The sequence below is a fragment of the Scomber japonicus genome, chromosome 19 (assembly GCF_027409825.1).
Source record: "Scomber japonicus isolate fScoJap1 chromosome 19, fScoJap1.pri, whole genome shotgun sequence".
NCBI classification, from domain to species: Eukaryota; Metazoa; Chordata; class Actinopteri; order Scombriformes; family Scombridae; genus Scomber; species Scomber japonicus.
In genome coordinates, this window is record NC_070596.1 from 25,871,618 (window position 1) to 25,885,736 (window position 14,119).

Consider the following 14,119-nt stretch of genomic DNA (forward strand, 5'->3'; position numbering starts at 1 on the left):
GACTGAAAAGAGAAATAACAGAAACATAATAAAACATTAGTTATGGAGGAAGTACTCATCTTTCATCAAAAAAAACATAAGTATGAGTATGACAATGTAAGAAGTCTCCTTTGGACCCCGCCACCACACACGCCAAACATGCAGAATTATTGTAACTACACCTCTACCTGTGAAGTCTTGCATAGTATCTGTACAATATTTACTGCCATTGAGCTGTGGAAATAAATATAACACTGTACAGACATCTAGGCATGGGCCGGTATGAGATTCTGGCGGTATGATAACCATAAGAAATAATATCACGGTATGGTGGTATTGCGATTACAGCTCTAAAATGTTCCTAAAAGGGAAAAAAATAAAGACAGACATGTTAATTGAACCTGAATATACACTGTAATGACAGTGTGAGGGGTTGTGATACTCTACGCTGCAGCTGCACCACCTGAGGGATTTCTGACCTGCACTTTCTGTCTTTGACCAGACAAAAAACGGCTCATACCGTAGGAACAGAAAATTTGGCAGTTTCGGTTATCGTGGCTTTTTCAAATCGCAGTATACCTTGAACACGGTTATCATCCCATGCCTACAGACATCCATGCAACATTCTGCAAACAGTAGAATTCATTACTTTGATCCAAAACTGATGCTATAAATTGATATAACGAACAAAATATTAAAATTTGCAGTAGATTCTTTTTTAACTAAAAAGACTTCATACCTACTAAGCATACAACTAATTTCTATCATTGAAAAGGATTCAATCATTCTTTTTTCATAATTATAATAAAAGATGTATTTCTACACAATGCTGCTCACCTCTTTCTTCAGTTTGCAGTCGGGCTGCTTTATTACGGGGGGATCGGGGGTCTGTTGAGCCTGGAGATGCATCTGTTGGTCCTGGCACCAGGAGCAGGGACAACTGAGTTAGTATGAATAGCTGCTTAAAGTTTACCTACACTGAGTAAATGTTGGATAATATAGGAGTGAAATGTAAAAGACTTCGAATTTTCTATATAATATTAGCAGCAACTAATGTTTGAGGAGCAAAAGTAACATTAGTCTGTCTCACTGTCATCCTCCCGGGTCAAATTGACCCCGTCTCTCTTTTGACTGTTCCTTCCTTCCTTCCTTCCTTCCTTCCTCTTTCTTTAATTTTTTCTTCGTTCTTCCCCTCCTTCCCTCTTTCTTTGCTCATTTCCTTCCATCCTTCCTTGCTTCCTTCCTTCCTTCCTTCCTCTTTTCCTACCTCCCCCCTCCCTCCTTATTCCTTTCCTTCCTTCCTTCCTTCCTTCCTTCCTCTTTTCCTCCTTACTCCTTTGCTTCCTTCCTTCCTTCCTCATCCCTTCCTCCTGTCCTTCCTTGACCTGAGGACAACAGGAGGGTTAAATATCAGGTTCATTTCCACCACTCACAGATTAGACTTTTATTCCTTTGTTTTTTATTTTTTGGAACCATGATTATATTATTTTTCTGGAGCTGTTGAGATATTAAACTCATGCTGTTCTCCTCAATCACCCGCAATTCACTGAGAGCAAGTGCCACGCCTGGTTTGAAGACAGGACTGAACCATTTCATGTAAATAGAGGGGGGGGGGGGGTGTTTGGCCAATACACAGGCTTTGAATGGTTAAATTTAGCAAGAAACAAGAAAAATAATGCATTAGCTTAATGAGTACATTGTAGGCCAGTGCTACTGGCATGGGTCTGTAATAGCCAGCATCAGTTTGGTCTCCAGATTTGCATATAGGAGTAACGACAGCAAACCTCCAGGCATCAGGAACAATGGCCTGCTTGATGGATGGGTTTATCAGATGGGCAGCTGGATGGATGAGGGGGTTTTTGTGCTTTTTCAGAAATGTGGTTTCTAAGTCATAGACATTCTTTGTTTTTGAATTTTCAATGAGCTGATAATTTTCTTTACTGCTCTGTCAGATATTTCTGGGACAGAGAAGACTGGTTTTGTGTTATCAATGGGGGCAAACTCCTGAACAGACTATGAAAAACCAATTAAAGTTGTCTGAGAGTGTCTTATAAGTGACAAGGATCACAACATAGTCACTTCCACAAGCCAAAAAGGTTGAAAACCACTGGTATATATCTGTGTTTTTTCTATGTCTATCTTAAACAATACTGAGCATGTACATTGAAAGGTTTATTGGTTGCTAGCCTGTAATAGCTTCTACTGTCCATAGAAAGCCCTTCCTCAATGTGAGTGATGACTCATGGTCCCTTTCTGTGTAAAAAATATGTTCAAAAGTTGAGCTGAAGGTAATATGAGACGTCTGCAGTCAGTATCTTTCAAATTTACTGTATTTTTAGTCTGAAAATATCTTTCAGGCTTCTATAGACAGTGTTTTTATGCTGAGTTGCAGTGGAGGGATGATAACATCAAACAGGAATTCTGTTAAAAAAAAAGACTTACGTTGGAAAATATAATCTTGACTTTGCCTAAAATTGTCTTCAGTTGAACTTCACATTGGCTATATTTTGGATTTTCTCTCCCATTGCTTACATTGATGTTACTTTCTGAGCAGGTTTCTTTGTGGCCTGTATGGACATCAGGAACAACCAAAATGTTTTAATCTAAATATGGGCATGGCAGTATTGTTTTAAGATAGACTTGAAAAAAAAATCATGTTTCTGATGTTAAATCTTTATCTATGAAAGTAAATAAAGCATTTAGTAGAGTAAAAATGTACATAGTAGAGAAGTAGTATAAAGTGGCATAAAAGGGAAAAACTAGTAGTGCAATATCTGTAGAGTACTTCAGTGAATGTAATGAGTTACTTTGCTTCACTTTTTCATAGTTTTATTGTATTTTGAAGGACTCAAAATACAGTCAGTTGCTTTAACAACTGAGTAGAGTCTCACTTTGTGTACTTACAGATGCCTGCATCTCATCAGTCTTTCCAGTCTGATCATCTAATCGGTCGCCCCTCTCCAGCAATTTGTTGATGTTGTCCTCCAGAATGACTTCAACCTCGTTGACCTGACCTTTCACCTGGTCAAGTTTAGACGAGCGGGGGGCCAGCGCTTCAGTGTTTGTGTCAGCCTGTGAAAGAATTGGTGGGGAGAAAACAAGTCTGTCATGTGTTTGTTGCCATGTAAACCAATCCTGTTTACCTTGTAAAGAGTACTGGATGAGGTATAATCATAAAACATATAACTGATGAGTGATTTGAAGTCATTTTGAGGCAGAACAACCCTTTAAATCCCAAATTAAGAGCTGGGATGTATTTTTGGCAACTATATTGTATGTGTTATAGGTCTATTCCTGCTTTTTTATTACTATTTTACCCTGGTAAAAATGATTGGACTGATTATAATCTAGGGCACAGAGAAGGTAAAATAATGCAGAATCACAATGGTAATGGTAAAAAGAGAGCATGTCTATATTGCATACATAAGCCAGATCATAAACCATAAATCATGTCAATTACAGTCTATTCAACAAGGATATTAGACATAACAAACACACAAACATAAACAATAACATTAGCCTATTGCCTATCATCGCGTGATTACTCTATAGACGATATTTGGCCGCTGTTAAAAGAAACATTATCGTTTCACAAATACATACCTTGGCTATTAGCTCGGACATACGGTTAGTGTATTTGCTCGTAGTGGCTGTTTGATCCAGATAAAAGCAGCTGTAGATGCATGTAAACTGCGGTTTTCAGGCTGCGGGCACACGCACTTTTTGGCACCTGTCTACCCATCACCGGATCTGCGCGTCGGAAATCGAGCAGTGACACCCAGGAACAGACACCCAGCCTCCCTTAGGTCCCGGCTGCTCGGGAAGTACCGGTCCGGGGGGGATAGGGGGGCTACACTTGCTTGATCGGCTCAGTTAATTTAACGAGAGGACACTAAAAGATGGAGATAATCTAAAGGAGTGCTTGAACAGAAGAAGCGTCTGTTTTTTTAATGACACAATACGCTCACCGCAGCACGTCAGCACGTCAACACGGTGTGGTTTACAGTAATCATGTCATGTCATGCCAGTAATTTAAGTGTCCTAGATTAAAAAAACATCACGAATACATATAATCATTTAAGACATTGTAGTTTAATTGATAAAAGCATGTCAGTTATTGTTAGTTTTGTGTGACTTACCATCAGCTGTCAGGATGCAGGCAATGGGCTGCTGCTCCCACCAAGAGGTTTTCCAGAAAACACACAGTGAAGTCACTCCGGTTGCTTCACTTTACTCGAGCAGATGAGTGTTCAGTGTCAGGAATTGATGAACAGGTTTTTTTTTTCAGTTTTTTAATAGAACATTAAACTTTTTTTTTATTTTTATCAGAGGACCATACCTCACACCCACATTACTCATTACTGCGCAATGGTGTCATGGTGATTTAGCTAAAGGGGGTTTGTGCAATATCTGTTACGTGCAATGTGTTTTTGTGTTTTTGCAATGGGATGATTATGTGTAATGTTTTGTTGTGATTGAATGTTGTCTATCTACTGTAAGTGTGGAGGCATTGATGCGTGCAGCAATGAGTCAAAGACAAATTTCCCTACGGGCCCAATACATAATCATATCTTATCATATTACCAGCAGTCTATTATCTGAGGTAATCTGTTTATGAGACTGCAAATTTAAGATTAGATAAAAATATGTAAATACTCAAAGTGGCCCCTGCCTGTCTATGTGTTATGTAGGCTAATTTACTTAAAAGACAGATATGATCTAGAGCTATACACATAGGCTAGATGTACATTTTGTTATTTAGGTTTCGTTATTAATAGGGGTGGGTACCATTTAAAAAATGACGGTACCGGTATGATACCAGTACCAATCCAAGTATCCTTAAAGCGATACCGATACCAATTCAGTACCTGATTTCGATACCTATTGCACATTTGGTGCTCTGTCTTTTATCCGGTGTAAAAGGCGTGTAGTGTAGACCGGGGTTATTATAGTTAACGAAAACTAAGACTAAAACTAAAACTTGCAATAAAAAATAATTTAGTTAACTGAAATTAAAACTAAATAAAAACTACAATGAACAATGTAAAACTAACTAAAACTAAACTGAATTGCAGATAAATTCAGCTTCGTTTCGTTTTCTCCCTGTCCTGCAGCAGCCGCTATGCTGCTGCTACCCCTAAACCCTCCAGAAGGGGGCAGCATAGCGGATATCATCTGCCGCATACTGCAAGAAGAAGGTGCTTAGCAGGCATTTTATGATTAGCTAGAAATGGCTAAAGTTGCAGGACAAAAACGCCACAGCCCAATATGCAATATGGGACTACTTGGAGTACGACCTACTGATAGATAAGAATAATAAAAGGACTTGATAAATCCTTTTCAGCTTCTACAAGTCAAGGCTTTCTCTTAATACCTGAAAAACTAAAACTAAATAAAAACTAAACTACAACTACTAAATCACTTGTTGAACTAACTAAAACTAAACTGAAATAAAAAAGCAAACTAAATAAAAAATAAAAAAACTAAACTAAATTTCAAAACTATAATAACCTTGGTGTGGACTCACTTTAGAGTGTTTAGGTGGCATCTTGGCTGCTGAACTGCTAATCACACTAACTCAAATTCACCACGACTTCACCACCACAGACGGGTCGTAGCTGTTGTGGCAGTGGACCAATCACATGTCACGTTTAATCGAAGAGCGCTTGATTGGCATATTTTCTAGCTGTGGGTGCAAAAAGGATCGATTGCAGATATCTTTCGACGGGAGACAATTCAATACTACTTGGTATCGATTTAATTCGGCCAATACCTTAAAGGTATCAAGATCGATACCCAGGTTTAGTTATTAAATATTAAGACAAGTCCCAGTCACTTACAAAATGATTAGTGTGGACCCCCCCTCGCCTTTTCCACTGTCAACAACAACACACACAACCATGTCGATAATCAGTACATTAGTCTATCCACTCCGCTCTGTTTTCAGAGTGCTGTGTCAGTGCTTCATTATCAAATCTGTTCCATCCATTGTGTATTGAGAGAATACCCAGATCAATACTCTGTAGTGACTAAGCCCCACACTTAAGCTGCTACTGGCTGCTAATAGCAGTAATTGTTTGGACATGTATTCGCAAACATGAATGAAAGGCTATTCAGTATTTCCAGTAGATGATCACAATGCATTTACTTTCTTTCCAAGATATCCTTGTAATGCAGTGTCTGTACCTTTCATAAGATTTCACATAAGCTAAACAATAAAACAAACCAAATATAGCCCAACACCCACGATTAATGTCAAAAACTGTTTGCCTCTGACCATCAGCAACACCGTAGATGACTGGCATGGACTTAAATACCCAAATGCCCAGCCGGACCATGTGCAATAAAAATAATAAACACTAAATTTGGATTAGTGATCCTTTGTGAAATGTGAATTTAATGGTATTAATAGTATTACATCACTTGTTAGTATTTCAGATGCCACTAAATCCCACACACACGCTCAGCAGACAAAGGAGTTCACATAGGGAGCGGACACAGATATCTCACAATGAGAATGAGAGTGATGATCAGCACAATCAAACCAAATACTGTCAGTACTTTAATGATATTGCAGTCGTATTCACCGGTCCCCCCTGTGGATGTATTTTGGAAGGAGTCAGACTGAAAAGAGAAATAACAGAAACATGATAAAACATCAGTGATGGAAGAAGTGCAAAGTCTCTTTTACAAGTTAAAGGCATTCATCTGAAGTATAAAACAGCAAAATGTACTTAATATATCTAACCTTTAAGTACTAATTCTGCAGAAATGGTCACTGTGAAAGATATTATACTGATGTGGTGATCAGTAAGATCATTTTACTGATCCGAGAGTGTGCTCATTCATAATTTCAACTAAAAAAGACTATAACAAACTGAACAATGACACATTACTGTATTTTGGCTCAAGGTGTTAGATGTTAGATGTTAGATGTTAGATAGATAGATAGATAGATAGATAGATAGATAGATAGATAGATAGATAGATACTTTATGAGGAGTCAGACCCCTCTAAAGGGTCACAAGATAAATCTTAGGCATAGTCAAAAGGTTGAAAACCACTCGTATAAGTGTATGTTAAAACAATACTGACAATGCACATCCTACTGCTATAATTGGAGAGTGGGATGTTGTTCCGTCCATCTGTGCGTTCACATTTTCGCCAACCACCTCCAAGGTTTAGGGGGGCAGCCATTGCTGGGACAATTTTTTCAGCCAGCAGTGTCAAATTTGACTCTGTCGGTCCACAAAATACATTTAACTATTGTTGCCAGTGTCACTAACTGCACATTTCTGACTATGGAGCTCCTTATTTATAAGAGTCTGTGTCTCAGTGGGTGTGTCGCTGAAAAAACATGAACTGTTTGATGGTTGGTGAAATGCGGGCTTCTGATTAGAGATACACGAACAGTCACCCAGTTGCCCTCATTTCCCAGTTGCTCGGTAACTACCATGGGAATAATGTTGGGACATACACTATGTCTAAATCAGCTTGCACTGGCTACAGGGGGCTTGATAGTTACTGTACCATGGCTTTCCATGGTGCAGAGCCGTGTTAGTTAGTGTTGTGTGATTTACATACCATAACTTGTCAGCATGCGGGCCAGGGCTGTTCTGACGTGTCCAGGCAAAGGAGCTGCTCGCGGCACCAAGAGATTTTCCAGGGAATACAGGGTGAGAAACAGATCCTTCATTTTTTATATATATTTATATATCTATATAAAAGAACATTTTTGTATATAATAAAGAATGTAAATGACTGGTAATCATATAAAGATGTTAATATAACTGTAAACAGAAGGGAACTTACAGATGAAAACTTCAGCTCATGCAGAAAGCTCTGCTCGGCTCACCTTCTGAATGCGTGAGGAAAACAACTTCCGGATGCTTACCTTCCGGGAGTCCCAGTGACCTCACTTCCTCCAGAATCCTGCTTGCATCATTATCAGATCGAGAGATATACGACACAAGCTCACATTACAATGATTTCAATACACACTAAATTACATTTTTTTTTATTAAGTTTTATATGAGCATCATATCTCATATAGAAATGTTACACCATCTGCCAGAAGTCTGTTATCTACAGTAATCTGTTTATGAGATTGCAAATTCAAGATTAAGTGAAAATATGTAAGTACTCAATGCAGTAAAACAGACCCTGTGTATGTGTTATATACTTTACTAAATAGAAACATAAATTATCTAGATTTATACACATAGATGTGTGTTTAGTTTTTAGGGTTTTGCTTTTTAATATGTGCATATGTATATTACAGTTGTAGTTAAGTGCTAAATTTAATTATACTTTTTATACTGTTTGGTAGTTTAATTGATAAGAATGCATAATATTTTGTAAACTCACTATTAGGGCTGTCAGCGTTAACACGTTAATCGCGATTAGATTAATGCAATCCATAACGCGTTAATTTTTTGAATCACATTTTAATGTTGCAAGCCTTTTTGTCCCTTCTACTCCCCCGTAGACGGCTCCTCTAGCTGTAGCGCTATGCTTTGAAGTGGCCTCCTGCAGTAAACCTACCGCGCTGATGGAAAGTAAGAGAGCTACTGGACTTTTGAACGGCTTGTTTAACTTTAAAAAACTTCAAACTTCCTTTAAAAAAGTCAAAAGTAAAATGCAACTTGTGTCAAACGGAGTTTAACTACCACCAGAGTACGTGGAGTTTGAGTTAGCACCTCCACGCTAAACACCCAGGTGCAGCCAAGTGAGCCTCAGCTCCACCAAAGGACCATTTTGGAGTGTGGGAGTTGCAACAGAGCCGTGATTGATTCCCAGTTAAGACACTCTGGTAAGAAATGCTTTACATTATGGGCTTAAAACTGCCTTGAAATGTAAAATAACAGGATTTTAAACATGCAATTCAAAACGCGATTAATCGTGATTAACTATGGAAATTCTGTGATTAATCTCGATTAAAAAAATTAATTGTTTGACAGCCCTACTCACTATATACCTGTACCTACTAGTAAGTTGTTAGATAAATGTGGTGGAGTACTAAGTATAAAGTAGTAGGCAATAGGAATACAGTATTTGAGTTAATGTACCAGTAAATACTACTGGGGAAATAACTGGGCTAATAGGGATCCAAAAGAAGAACTAAATTAGATTATTAAGACTGATGTGTGTATATTTTATAGTTGAAGTTAAGTGCTAATAAGTGCAAGGCTGGATTGGCACCCCCAGGAAAAAGCTGGCCATTAAAATCCACCTTAATTATTTTGATTATTTATTTGATTTAATTATTTTTTTAGCAAAAGCCAAATAACTAGTTCAGCTGAGCCTGAGCAGGCACCAGGTTGCCTATACAGTTCAATTAGTCACATGTTTAAGTATTGCTATTTCATTCACAAATCACAAGACACGGACAGACAGATATAATGGATTCAATAATCTCAAGGCAGTGTATGACTCAAGACATTAGTGTTCACTGAAAACCAGCACAGAAAACCAGATCCTTTATGAAATGTGACTTTAATGATATTACATCACTTGTTAAGGACTGCTGGAGTGTTTAGGAAGTATTTAAGTCAACTTTACATTTACATTATTTTGCAAGTTATTTCTTGTTCCATCACAACATAAAATGACATCACAGACTAATCTAATAAGCTTTCAGAAGCTACAACATCATGTACCTGCTGAATTTACATACATATTTCCATCTAAAAGGTTCAGTGTGTAGAATTTAATGGCATCCAACAGGACAGACTCGGCAGAAGTGGAATATAATATTCCTACGTATGTTTCAATTAGTTTATAATCACCTGGAAATAAGAATTACTTGATTTTTGTGAGTTTCGCAGGGGAGGTGTGTTCAGTTGCCTGCAATCCTCAACCTCACCACTAGATGTCACTAAATCCTACAACAGGTCCTTTAAAATATATAAAAACATCTCTTCACGTGAGGTGAAATGATCACCCACGAGTGCAATTAAAGGCCACTATCTTTGTAGTTTTCAGTCCTGAGCAGATAAAGGAGTTCAAATATGCATATGGGTCAATAATATGTGTTTTTGTGTCCATGTGGTTTAGTTTAAATTTAAAGGGTTAAAATGTGAAAATAAAAGTATGAATAACTTGCACACATTCTTTTTTTGTGGACCCAGCATCAAATTTCTGCTTTTAATCCATTTTGAGAGAATATATTAGAGGATTATGGTGAAAATTTCTAAGTGGTGTAACCATAAAAACAATCAGGAAACATTTACTTTTATAGTATAAGTACACAAGTAAAAATGTGGTGCAAATGTCATTTCAAAATACAAAAATATAAAACATACATTTTAACAAATCTGATGCTGCTTTTAAGACAATTTCTAAAGATATTTTTTAATTGGTCATTTTGCCAACCCTTATTTGTCACCCACCAATGTAATGTCTGACAATGACGAGGACAATGGTGATCACCAAAATCAAAACAATTATTAACATTATTTTAATGAACACCGAGCAGCATTCCCTGGGCCTCGATGTGGAGGTGTCTTGGAAGAAGTCACCCTGAAAAGAGAAACAACAGAAACATAAAACAACAGTGATAGAGGAAGTACTTATCTTTTAACAACAAATATAAAAGTATGAATACAACAATGTAAGAAGTCTGTAGATAGATAGATAGATAGATAGATAGATAGATAGATAGAGTTGGTTACTTTCCACCACTTTTCTAATACTTTCCTCGTGTTTTGAAGGATTAATATAAGAAAACTCCTTCGACAACTGAGTAGAGTCTCACTTTGTGTACTTACAGATGCCAGCAGGTCATCTAATCGGTTGTCCCTCTCCAGCAATGTATTGATGTTGTCCTCCAGAATGCCTTTAACCTCGCTGACCTGACTGTGTTCCTGGTCAAACTCAGGCGAGCCGGTGGCCGGCGCTTCAGCGTTTGTGTCAGCCTGTGAAAAAACGGGAGGTACAAACAGGGAGTATGACTCAACATTCATTTTTGTGACTTCAGATTGATATAAATAGCTGTCATTTCCACCGACATGTATAATAATTGTACCATATCTATGCTTATCCTCACCCAGCAGTGTCAAATTTGACTCAATATCACTCTGACCCCAGGAATACATTTAACTATGGTCACCAGTGTCATTAATTTAACATTTCTGACTATCGAGCTGCCTATTTTCTGTGTCTGAGTCTGTGTCTCAACAGGTCTGTCGTTGAGTGGGGAGAACCTGTTAGAAGCAGATGATCACAGAGCAGTTTAACATACAAACATGTTAGTGAGTGTTAGTTTTGTGTGATTTACCATCAGCTGTCAGGATGCAGGCCAGCGCTGTTCTTATATGTCCAGGCAAAGGAGCTGCTCGCAGGTCAGAGAGCTTTTCCAGAGAGTACAGGGGTGAAACCACACCAGTTGCATCACATCACCTCCTCCTCCAAATGAGTGTTCAGTGTCAGGGACTGATGAACAATTCCTTCATGTGTGCGTGTTTCTTTAACTATACAGCTAGCTTAACACAAATATTTCTCTTCATTTCATCCTCCAAGGAACAGGGAGGTTGTTGTGTTTGGCCGGATTTCATTAAGGAAAATATCTTTACATTTATAAAACGGTGAAAAAGCAGTCCTTATAACTAAATATCAGCACTTATACATTAGTGAAATAAAGATAATAGAAAAACAAATGTAAAAAATGCTTAAAAGAGCATGAATTTATATAATACAAAATGGAAATGACAGTCTACAATAAACTAATTATCAAAAATATTGAACTGAAACCCAACACTGGTCATATAAAGATGTTAAAGTAACTAAACAGAAAGGAACTTACAGATGAAGCCGTTTCTTAAAAGCACAGGTTTAAACAGACAGCTGCGATGTGATTTACACTTTCTGAATACGTGAGGAACACAATGTGTAACGGCTGGTGAGTGTGGACCCAGTTGCAAGAAGGGGAAGCAAGGCAGAGGTACAAAGTCCAGTAAGGCAAGCTCTTTAATCCAAAGAGGAGGCAGGTGGTCATACACGAAAAGGCTAGCAGGAATCAGGCAAACAAAACAGGCAAGGAGCTTTCAAAATAAAACAGGAAATGTACAACACAACATAAAATACAGAGTCTGATACAATGTCCAAATGCATACTTCTCTGTAGTCCTGTGAGTATCTGTGAGCTTCCTTTGTTCAGAGGGAAGCACTAAACATCCAGTAAAAATGTTATTGAATACCTTACTGTACTGTTTAAAGTCCATTTGTCTTAATTACTTGTGTCATTTTAATTCATGTAATAGCAGAGATAGCTTGTCAATCTAATGCCAGTCCTGTCTCTTCAATATTTGGGGAGCATTCACCAAAGATCAACACCCTCCATCCCAAGGTTGAGCTTGTATGAATCATGCACAGATCCTTTATCAGCAAACAATATCCTGAGATCAGGTATTACCTTCCTGGATATACAAATAAAAAGGATGAGGGGAATAACAATGATGTCACTCAGGGAAAAACCAACGTGAACGGAGTAGGATTAACACAAAATTGGGTTTTTATTTCAACCAGGAGAGACCAGAGATTAAAGTAAATGGAGTTGTTTATTATTCAGATGATACTAATGATTAGTATTATAAGTCTTTGGCACTTGGACTTTGCAGGGAGAATTTGAATTGAAAGATGTCAGTCCTGATAGTAGCAGCAAGATAGAAAATTTGGTGGCTGAGAACTCAATCAATCAGTCTTTATTTATATAATGCGAAATCACAACAAAAGTCATCTCAAGGCACCTTTCACACTTTTCACTGGTGTAACAGGCGTGAAGTGTAGACACACTTTAGAGCATTTAGGTGGCATCTTGGCTGCTGAACTGCTAACTGCTAAGCACGCTAACTCAAATTCACCATGACTTCACCACCACAGACGGGTCGTAGCTGCTGTGGCAGTGGGCCAATCACATGTTGCATTAAAATCGAAGAGCGCTTGTGTTGATTGGCTATGAGCAAGTCCGTACAAATAGTCATATTTTCTAGTTCTGGGTGCAAAAAGCCATCAGCAACACCGTAGATGACTGGCATGAATTTAAATACCCAAATGAAAAAAAATAATAAACACTCATTGGATTTGTGATCCTTTATGAAATGTGACAACTGAACCAGCCATAAACTACCTTCACAAACACAATAAACATCTCTGCAGCTGCTCTCTCAGCAGTCAGACACTCCCGGCTGTAAACCCGTAAACCACAGTTTGCTTTTTTATTTCCACCATCGATGACACCTGCGTCATGTGACACCTGCATCATGTGACACCTGAGTCATGTGACTGCTGTCCACTCACAGTCTGATGAACCTGCTCTTCAGAGCCAGACGACCAGTACAACACCAAAACTTCACTTCATTACCTTTTATATTAACTGAATTATACATCACATTCTCCACTGTGGAAATACTCCCAATGAATCCAGTTCACAGTGAAGTTTCTTAATATTTTCAACCTCGTCCACTCCACCTGTTTTTTCGAGCAAGAAAACCTAAAATTACACACCCAAATTAAAATGTGTGCAGCTGCTGAATCATAGTGACTATCTGCATGAATAAGCATGAATAACTAAAGTTTCTTGTGAAATTGACAGAAAGACTCAAGATGACACAGAAACCGAGCGCAGGATCTCTGAAGTATGAAATAAAATGAATAAAGATGTGTTCTCAGTCTAAAGATATGCTGGCATACCTTTTTGGTAGCTTTTTATTTTACAGGTCCCTTAATTTCATACTAGTTTCTTGGAAATTATCTGAGTAATTTGCAGGTATTATATAGCTATAATTATATAGTTTACAGTGAGGCTGGTGCAATTTGGTATAAATTATAAATATATAAAAAATGTGGTTTAGTTGGTAAGTAACCAATCAATTTTTATGCTAATATGTAAAGTACCTGCCAGGAGTCTGGAAATACTCCAATGTCCAACCTTTTGACTGGTTCTGTAGTTTGACACGGAAAACTATTAATGCATTCAATAAGCTAAACTTCTTCCTCGGAGTTGTCTGTGCTTTCTGGTCTCACAGGTAATCTGGGCCTGGAGACGTCCGGATGACAGATTCCAGTCCCGGACCTTCTAGTTTCATTGTTGATTTTCATTGTGCTTCTCTCCTCTATCCTTCCTCTCTCTCCTCTCCTTCCTC